We start from the raw sequence: 10577 nt of genomic DNA, 5'->3' as shown, positions 1-10577 counted from the left end.
CTTCTAGTTTAAATGAGCTCATAATTGACTAAAATCTTGGCCTGTTTAGTTGAAAATATACTGGCAGGAATTGAAGAAAGAAACTCATAAAATTATTTGTGATTATTTTTTTTTATTAGTTTTACTGTCCATGTGCTGCCACCTAGCAGAAGAGTATTCAATTGTCCTGCCTTTCCTGCATTGACGAGCAAAGAAAAATTATATGCAATAAATAAATAGTTTTCAGGCCACTTAACTGAAATTGGATCATTTTCCCGCGCACCTAATGATCGCTCACGGCACACTAGTGTGGTTGGAAAACACTGATATATATTTTTACATATATTCACATATATATAAATATATATATAGATATATACCCATATATTTAAATTGCCGTAAATCTTCCACACACATACTGTACATATACTCACAACAACATTTATCTAGAGCTTTAAATCCATGACGGTGCCTGGGGAGCGAGGGAATTTTCGTCATTTGCTAGGCAAGTTGCTCAAGCAACTTTTAATTTCGCACAGATTACACACAGTGTTGAAAGTTGCACACAGTGATTTCTACTTTGGCATTTGGGCACAGCTTGAAACTTTTTAAACTTTTATTAAGTGTTGATGACGACAGAGCGTGGTTCTTTTTTGTCTTCTCTTCCTACTTTGTTCATAGATCCTAATCCCACTTCTTCAATCTGTCCCAGAACTTTGTAGTAAAAAGAGTGTAAAGACACACATTAGAAACTGCCCAGGTCTGAATTCACACATTATATACAATAATGTATTTATTCAGGCTCTTTTCATCCGATGAGCCGCTTGACTAGCTTCTCCGCACATTAAGGAGAATTTCTCTTCTCTGTTTTGACTTCCCATCAATAGTGATATATGTGTCTTAACTGATTAGATCTTCTTAGGGCAATAAAACTAATTTATCTTTAAAAAGCATGTGTAGCCTATTCAGAAAACAGACACCCAGTGAACACACAAGACGTGGTGTCAGGCAGCGCCCCCGTCTCGGCCCTGTCTTTCCCCCAGAGGACAGTGAAAGCATCACTATGTGCAGTTAAATCTGCAGACTGTTTATATACTCACTCTGTGGGCCATGTGTAGAAAACAGGCAAAGAAGAACACAAACAACCAGTGTTGCAGAAATGAAGGCTGTAAATCAACTTGTTTTCTAATATACAGCAAAGACTTTTCGCTACAAAGCCTGTATTTTTAATCAAGTCAAAAAAAAAAAAAAAAAAAGATCTTTAAACTTTAACTCAAACATTTTGTGTTGTACTAAAGACATTATTTCTTTTTCAATGTTTACTTCACCACCCATCTTGGGGCCACCCTTACATATACCACCCATGTAATCTTGGGCGCATTTTATGAAACGCTGTTGCATGTGTCAACCCTGAACCCTCATAAATCAGGCGTTTTTATCGTCATGTTTGTAAACAGTAATTTCCTTTCCCTCCTCCAGTGTCATCTCCAGTGTGACTTGTGACACTTTGGTCCAAAGAGAGCCGTAATTAAAGAGGGGAAGGCCCCTTTTAAATTAATAAACCGTTGAATAATAAAGCAGCACTGAAAGCAGAGCTCGCACTTGACGACAGCCCAATAAATATCTGCTGCAATGAAAGATGAAATGTTGCCCTTGTTAGAGGCAGATTTACATGCAAACAAACCGTCTGGGTTCAATTTCACTGCCTCTCCTTCAACGGACTCATCCGCAGCCCCACAATGCACCACAGTGCGAGTAAATAATGTGTTAATGTAGTCCTAAATACAGCGCCTAAATAGTCAGTACTCAGTAAAAAAAAAAGTGAAAGGATGCTAACCTGTACGTACAGTACGTATAACCTTGAAGCGAAGTGTTGATAACGTGGTTCTCTGACATCTGATAATAATCAACATATTTATTTTCCAAAATTGCTGTTCAACATCGGTCCGCGAGGACTCGGAGGAGTATCGGTTTCCTTTGTGCATTTCATGTCTTGTCATTCTGGGAGTGATCACTTCGACAGGCTAAGAGGTGACTTTTAAGATATTACCACTGATGCGGCCTTTGGAAAGGATGGTGGCATTTGGCTGCGCTTTCATCCTGAAAGATTTCTGCGCTTATCACTTAAATCTGTCTACAGTCTTTAACTTACTGGCAGAAGCACAAAAGAGCTTCACATGTGGCTTTGAGAGTATGTGGCTGAGTACTATGATCATGTTAACCTCATGAACTCCTGAGTTTCCATTTTACATTTCCCCTGTGTTTCTTTACATATGGAACTGCAAGAAAAAAAAATCTCAATATCACATGTACCATAAATTCAATCTGCTTTTCCAGCAGGTCATTGTCTAAACTGCCTGTTATTTTTTTATTTCATTTTTTTAGAAAAAAAAGACAGCTCTTTTCTGTCTAAAGTTTTGTATTTTTGTAAAGAATTGTATTCCAATCATTGATCTGCAACGTGAAGACACTTCTCTGCTGGTGCTACCAATGCTACATGCTACATTTGACGCACATTTCCTAACAAACCATGTGACATTTCAAGGCACACTGTCCTGTATGTTCAACTAGGGCATGCCCCCCCTTTTGGGGTCAAAAATGTTTTCATGCCTCCCCCCCAACAAATTGAAATCCTATTGAGAACCTGATAACATGTATATTTGTATCTGTACAAACCACTGTATGAGTTGCTGCCACCTAGTGACTGGAGGCTTGTTATCATTCAAGCAGTATTACACTTATGTCCAGCGTGCCATAAGTCCCTCACACACACACACACACACACCCCCGGCACCTCACCACTATTTGAGAAGTACTGAACTAGGCTCAGTAAATAACCAGAGCAGGAGGTTATTGACCAATATTTGTGTCTCTAGTATCTTTTAATCCAAAAGCCCAAATTATGTTTCTGTTTCTGTCAGTTTAATCATTAAACGTGTCACGTCCTGTTCACGAGTTACAACAGAAAAAGTTAAGAATTCAGCCTGAGTTTAGGTTTTTATTAAAGCTCTGATCTACAGCGCAGTAGAAGAAGAAGTTTAAGTTCCAACTTTCAGCTCAAATTTTGCACCAGAGTTAAATAAAATAAAGAAACGCTTGTGTTGGGTCTGAGTCACATGAGTTTTCAGTCATCAGTACTGAGTCCAAGTCCATTTATGAGTCTGGGAACCAGTCAATCCTAATTTTAACCCTTTCTTCACCGACATCGTCCTAACAACCAGGCCGAGGTACAGCAGATCAAAGAGTAAAGGAGAACAATCGGTGACATTTTTAGGGGTAAAATCCAAACCATTTAATATTTCAAACAAATGAAATATTAGCAGCACAAGCTAACAAACGATAGCAAACAGTTAACAACAACACCTGAGCTCAATTGACTTAGCATTTTCTGACTGTGTTGATGTTTTCTTACCTTTTACTGAGGACAGGACGTGTCTGTAGCAGGTGGCTGATTCTCAAAGTTGCAGAAAGTTGTTGTCAGTCCATCACTTTATTTTTATCAAAATGAGCAGCATGAGGAAAACAGCCTGTTGGAACATAGAGCCATTTATATAGCATGCTAAGAGCTAGCTTCAGAAATGTCCATTTACAGATGAGCTCACAGTTCCTGAAACTCCCACAAACTAAAAAAAAAACTTAAATAAATACAAAAAGACTTAAGGTAATATTTATAAATATTTACGTTGGTACAAATGCTGACACTGACCTGCTCCAGCCCTCCACCATCTCAGCACACAGTCTCTCTCAGAACCTTAAAAACCTGCCGGTTCCCAGAGGACACTTTAAGCCGAACACATGAAGAGCAATCACAAAAACAAAGTTGTTTAATGTTATTAATAATTGCTCCAACACATACACACAGAGTCCTTCAATATTTCTGACACCTTACATATATACAAATATTATTTTTATAATAAAATATTATTTTATAATTGTACTTTTTCTTCATAAATAAAGACATTATCAATGATTCAAGAATAGTTTTCAAAAATATCTGCCAACAGTCAGTCATTTAAATCTAAAGTGTTCCAAAAGTAGGGTTTTTTTAGATTTTTAGATTTTTTTCTGTTAGACTTTGTACTGATTATAAAACAAAAATAACAACAAAAAAAATACATTTACACATTTATCATATGCTTTTAGCCAAAGTGACTTTTGTGAGAAAATTGAAGTAAAAATGATTTCACTGGTGCTTGAACAAAGACCTTCTGCATGTACAGCAGACATGATGACCACTACAATGTAAAATCACAAGTTCTCTAGGTCAACAAAGTGATCAGACTTTGGGATTTTTCACACAACTTTTCCACTGATTCTCTTATATAGAACCAACTCTGATATGGATAAAGAAGATCTCACTGTCACTAAAACAGGATTTTTACCATTTACCTGTTGGCAATGCCAGGGGGCGACGTACCAACTGAAAGTCAAAAGAAAAAAACACAGTCTGGAATTAAATACACAACAAAAAACAAAACAAACCCAAAACAGTCAGACCAGTGATATAACAACAGTTGACAACGAGGTTTTCCACTGACACAGATGAACGTAGCACTGAGATGTGATTGGGTCGTCCACAGAGACACTGTATATGTGTGAGGTGGATCACAGTGTGTAAACCATATGTGTATATGTGTGTTTGTCAGAAGGTTTTGTCTGTGGGTGTGTATGTGCGAGTGCGGCCGTGTTTGATTTCAAAGCGCGGCCAGTGAAACCTTAGCCCTGGGAAAAGCTGACAAAACATTGTGATCCCAGGTGGTTAATGGCTCAGGAGAAATGACCACTTGACCAGCATCATAGACGACCCCATACTAATATGTCCTCTCCTCCCCATCTGCTAGATATTACACCTAGAATGTCTTCTGTTTGCCCCACATATGCAGCCGATGGGTGGTCTCCTGATACCACAGCACAGGGTCCGCTGTGTCACCATCACAACAATATTCAACATGAACAGACGCATTAGAACAGGGGCTTCCCAGGCCAAGGATCCCAACCCCAAACAGCATTAGCTTCTGTTGGGAGACCCCCCTCCTCCCCCCTTAGCAAACCCACAAACATACATTTTTAAAATATATTTTCTTACGTTTATCCACTCTTTAATAAATCACTACATTTGTGTAGCATAAAGAAAATGATTAACAAACAGGCTTGCACAAGCTAGCTACACGTTAGCTTGAGGAGGAACGGGTCTACAGATTATGACGTCATGCCAAAGTTGCAGTTGTTACACAAGGTGTGTTCAGGTACCATTGGGAACTTGAGAACTTTAAATGCTGTTCGGTTCACCTTGGATAGTTCGCCAGTCCATCAACTCAAATAAACTAAAAATACTTTATTTAACTATATGACACAACATTATTCAATTCTTACAGTATACGATCAATTCTACGTGATATAGGATTTATATTTTAAATATTTATTCAAATATTCATTATTCATAATATATTCATTCAATATTCATTCAATATATATTTATAAACATATTTCAATAAATATGTATTCAAATATTCAATATTTATTCATTCAATATATATTTATAAATATATTCAATATATATTTATTCAAATATTCAAAAAAAATTCCTTTTATTTTAAGGTAGAATCTAAAGGTAGACCCCGACCTTCGTGTTGAGCAGCCCTGCTCTAGAACCACAGGACGATGTGGTCAGTAGCCTGTGATACCACTTTGATGCCAGTTGTGGGAAGTGTGTTGAGCTTTTCTAAAAGAACCCTTTGTCATCTTCTAAACAAGCACTGAACACTAATCACACAGTCCATCTAAAGAAGACACCGACAACTGAGTTTGTTGGATTCAGAGGGAAAAAAAAGAAGAAAAAATCTGCACTCAGTGAGCAGGTTTAAGGAAAGTTCTAGGTGTCAGGGGTGAGAGGTTGAAGGTCCTGCTAGTGTGGGTGGCTCTGATGAAGCCCTGTTAGCAGTTAATGAGGGCTGAACAGACACACTGATCACTGCTTGTAATTTGCTGGGGCTAATCACTGAATATTCCCCTTTGACAAAGGAGATTACACGCAGGGCCCGGGGATGGACAATAGAGATTTGCCTTGTAATGTCTCCACTATAGACTGGCAGCACAAAAAGGCTGGATCAGACCGTAGGAGAGAGGATTTAGAGATGGCAGGGGGGTGGATGTGACACCAGCCCAAAGGTGCCTTCTGTGGAACAATGTGAGGATGGGGTGATGGTGGGGTGGGGCAACATAAATGAAAGCAACTTTATATGTATTATCTGCAGGACCAAAGACAACATGTGATATGATTTTATAACAAGGACAGAAGTCTGTGAACACCACCATGTCCCAGTCTGGTTATTTTGGTTCAAATAAACTGCTTTAACTTTGGTAAAAGCAGTGCTCCCTCCCCCACACCCACCTCCTCAGGCTCTGTTGAAGTCGGTTTCAATTTGGAATTAGTGTGACGCTGCTGTTAAGCCACACTCATGACATCAAGACTGTCCACAACCGTTTTGAAAATAAATGTTGACAGCACCATTAACCAACGTGGAGCCGACTTCAGCAGCAGAGTTCAGCACTTAAACCTCATGAGGCGTTAAAACTTAATCTCAGACATTGTTTAAGTTAAAGACAGCGCCACCTAGTGGGTTGGAAGACTGATTGTTGCTCATAGATAGATGATTCAGTAGTGACGGGCAACCAAATGAACAAAGTGGAATTCCTACAATGAGGAACCTACAAAGAAGACCATGGTTTGAAGAATCTCCATCATGAACCAAAGGACAAAGTCGTGAAAGGCGTCCTTACACTCCTCTGGTCAGATGGTCAGCTGTTTCTGTCTAAGTAACAGTAATCCCTTGTTCGATTTTGTTTTGCAATCTAATATGAGATGTCATCAAGTATTACACTGAAGAAATGTTTTTTCTTTTCTTTTTGGACAAACATTGATTTTCACTGTTTGGGTTTCAGCAAACGCCTCAGAGAAAGTACCCTCTGAACAGTTTGGCCGGATTGAAAACTGACCTCTTGAATGATTACGTTTCCTGAAGCACCGACTTAGATTACACAATCACAAAAAAGATCAGCTTTAATTCATGTGGTTTTGCTAAGTCTGATTAAAATTAGTGTTGGGCCTTGTTGAGAAAATAATCAAACTGATTGGATTTGTAGTAAAATGTATTCTGAAGAACTACATCTTTATCCAATAGAGAACGTTTTCTATTCAAATCATATGGATGGTGAGTGATTGTTTAATTTGTATCTGTGTATTTTTCATCTGTCTACTTCAGTGTAACAGTTACAGATATGATAATTAAGATTTTCATGGTCTGGCTGCACCGTTTGTCGTGGCTAACGTTAGCTCTAGCCTCACACTAACGCTGTAGTGAGACTGTATCATTGCAGTGCAGAGCTGCAGTGAAGCTTTGTTGCACACAGCCATAGTCTTGTCCAAATTCTCATCAGGAAGGTTTAGAAAACAAACACAAAGACCTCTGGACTAATTGCAGTAGTGTTTCTAATGTTGCAGAAATTACGGATTTGAAATTAGCATGCTAAAGTCCTAGCCCTGATTAAATAAGCAGTGATGTTACAGGCACTTGTTCCACATGTCCCATTTTTGTTCTGGGGGGAAACCCCCGTGGGGAGCATTTAGTCCTCAGTCCATCGAACACATGGAAAGCTCATAATTCTATGATGTTAGACTTGCTTTAGTGAATTTCAGTGACACAGATGACTTTTACAGAGGCAAAATGGTTCCACACTAAAAGAAGCGTGCACTCCTACATGTGCAAACGCACCATATATACTTAACTCGGCGCTCCGAGTAATGTGCATTACATGCTAGTCATGAATTAAATGCCATGTGAAGTTTGGGTTTGTCACAATGGCCACGTTGAAAGTTTTGCCTTTAAACCACACAAGAGAAAAATCCTCCGATTTTTCTTCGTTTTTTTAATTACATATTTCCACGCTACCTGTAAAACACAGCTCATAATTCCCTCGTAATGTCAAACGTCAACATTTATAACTTTTCATGATCAAATATCTCTGTTTATTTAAAGGTTTTTGATCAGCGTCGATCAAGCCGCAGGTGCATCCACATACGTTGGCTGTCATTAATACCAATTAGTATCTGTGAACGGAAATATTCCACAGTGTCGTGCTGTGGAAATATGATTTCACAGAGCAATAAAAACCTCAGGTTCCAGTAACTGTCAGGTCCAATTGCACGGCTAACACTTTATTACAAGGCTACGGAGAGTTGCTGCTGATGAGGAAATTAGTAAATGTAGCGGCTTCGCTAATTGTTCAAGGCTGCTTCATAGTTTCCACATCCTTGAGTCTGTTTGGATCCTGCCTCGTCTGCTGGTATAAGTATCATCATCATCTACCCACCGTGGTGTGATGGTATAACGTACCGACCACATCTGCCAACAGTCCACAGTTTGTGACCATCTGGACCACACAACTGTGCAGAGTCAGGTGACACAATACAAAAAATATTAAATATATACTATAATTCACAGGAGTAAGGCCACAGCTTTAATCCATATTCTACTAGACTTTTCTTTTTCTTTTTTTTCTTTTTTTTTGCTAAAAGAAAGCAACTATTGACACATACAAGTCAAGTCACCGTCAAGATGCAGGGTAATGACTAAAATCCTTTAAAACTACACCAGAAAAGAAGCTAAGATTGAGTTATACTTTTATATATTTACATATATATTTTCTATATATTTTTTATATATTTACCTACAGNTTTTTTTTCTTTTTATATATTTTTTAATTTCTCATATTAATCAGTCTATCATTTAAATTAGTCACAGATAGACTCAGGTTTTAAACCCGCCGTTATTTGTCTCCCTGTTTTAGTGAATATATTTTTGGATCTCGATTAAGCATGAATAATCCACAGCTTATCCCTGTGATTAATCAAATTAACAATTGTAATCATTTGACAGCCGTAATTTATTCTAATCTATTGTTTGACAGTTTCACTTTCGCCTGAGTTTCCCCAGCACAAGACATGTTCAACCAAGGACACACCCGTGCAGAACACAAGCTTCAGTCGACTTCATCTAGTCTTGGTACCGACCTGACAAATAACTGTGTGTCGACACTGGTTCCTGTCCTCATGTGACGCCGGTAAATGGAGCAGTTTTTTATTACTATTATTTTGAGGATTGAAAAAAAATGGAAAGTTTTCTCCAGAAAGAAAAAGTTTTCTTTGATTTACTTTGTATCCCCAAGTGAGGCCATTGCGACAGAGTGACATCACCACAGTGTTTTGTCATTGAAATGCAGCATGTGTAGCCTTTCATGTGGTTTGAAGCCTCTCAACAGGAAACATTTCCATGACAGTGAGAGACAACATGTGATCGGAGGTGATGCTAAAAGCAGACACATGAACTTTAAAAGTGTTCTGTTCTATGTTTCCTATAATGATCATTTAGATTTGTGTCGTCCTTTTTCGTGTGTCTGGACTCCTTTTTGACGTTGCCCCTGACACCCATATTTGAGATTTGTGGTTTCATGTTTGGCCCAAACATCCTTTGGTTTCCCTCTCTTGCCAAAACCAAAGGATGCATGCAACATGTTGCACTGGTCTGCAAAAAAACGGACAAGTTTTTTTTTTTTTTGTCCCTCAGAAGTCTTCGCGGACCACCAAAGTTGTCAGCCTCACACTCAAATTATTACAATCTCTGGGATGATCTCGTTGGTCTAACATCAACTGCACGTAACTGCTCTGATGTGCATGTTTGTGTGCACCAGTCCACATGTATTCACATGCACTGGAGAGAGAGCCCGGATCCCACAGTCTCAGTGACGGTCATGGGAACCTTAAGCTGCACATCGAATAATAAACTTCCAGTGGAGAGCCTGATGAGAGTCCTGCAGCTCTGAGCATGAACGCCACCGTTGGTGAAGCTGCGACTCCTGGTATTGGCCAGAAAGATTTCAGCCAGGAAAGACAAACACATAACGTACCAGGAGTCTGTCTGATGAGCCCCAAAAGATGTGAAAAAGTTGGATGTGCGTGCTGCGCTGCCTTGATTTAACAGCTGAAGTTTTAAAAGGCCAGTGCGTATAAAAGCCTGCCGTCAACACGTATAATCTCTTAGCTGAGCACATTGAAGGCTGGGTCCCAGGGGTTAATTCTCCAATCATACTATGTTTGAATCAACTCCTAATTCACAGCGAGATGAAAGCCTCCAGAATCCCAGGACCGAGCCCGGACTCCCAGGCCCGCTGATCCTGGACGACTGGAGCGGATTATTGCATGTTCGTCTCGTCGGACCTCCGTTGGGACAGGAAAACAGAAAAGAAAAACAATAATTAGAGATAATTGCTTGTGTCCAAACACGAGCGTTAAAGCCCTCCTCCCTCCTATCTCCTTTCGTAGCATGTGAGGTGGAATGAAAGGGACACCCCCCCCTGTTTTGACAGCTGGGCAGGCGAACATAATTTGTGACAGCTGAACTGAAACGTCTTTAACCGCAGGGAGACGCAGAGAGAGGGAGAGGGAGAGGGAGAGAGAGGAGGAATTGGACTGAGAGAGGGAGAGAGATCAGATGGTGGTCCTGAAAGAAAGAAGATGTCAGAGGAGAAAAGGAGACACAGGA

The 10577-nt window shown here is 39.4% G+C and overlaps 1 long non-coding RNA gene across 1 annotated transcript in view; it reads right to left on the bottom strand.

Moving 5' to 3' along the window:
- LOC103389993 (uncharacterized) overlaps nt 1-3744 on the bottom strand; it is a 27002-nt gene extending 23258 nt beyond the window's left edge. Inside the window, exons 1-2 of the long non-coding RNA XR_003051846.1 lie at nt 3686-3744; nt 3392-3506 (exon numbers count right to left, since the gene is read on the bottom strand). This is a non-coding gene — a long non-coding RNA (uncharacterized LOC103389993). The remainder of the gene's footprint in view (nt 1-3391; nt 3507-3685) is intronic.
- Between the last annotated feature and the right edge of the window lie 6833 nt (nt 3745-10577).

The sequence above is a fragment of the Cynoglossus semilaevis genome, chromosome 14 (assembly GCF_000523025.1).
Source record: "Cynoglossus semilaevis isolate Cse_v1.0 chromosome 14, Cse_v1.0, whole genome shotgun sequence".
Classification (NCBI taxonomy): Eukaryota; Metazoa; Chordata; class Actinopteri; order Pleuronectiformes; family Cynoglossidae; genus Cynoglossus; species Cynoglossus semilaevis.
The sequence above is the reverse complement of the archived record's forward strand: the minus strand, read 5'-3'. Positions and strand labels throughout refer to the sequence as shown.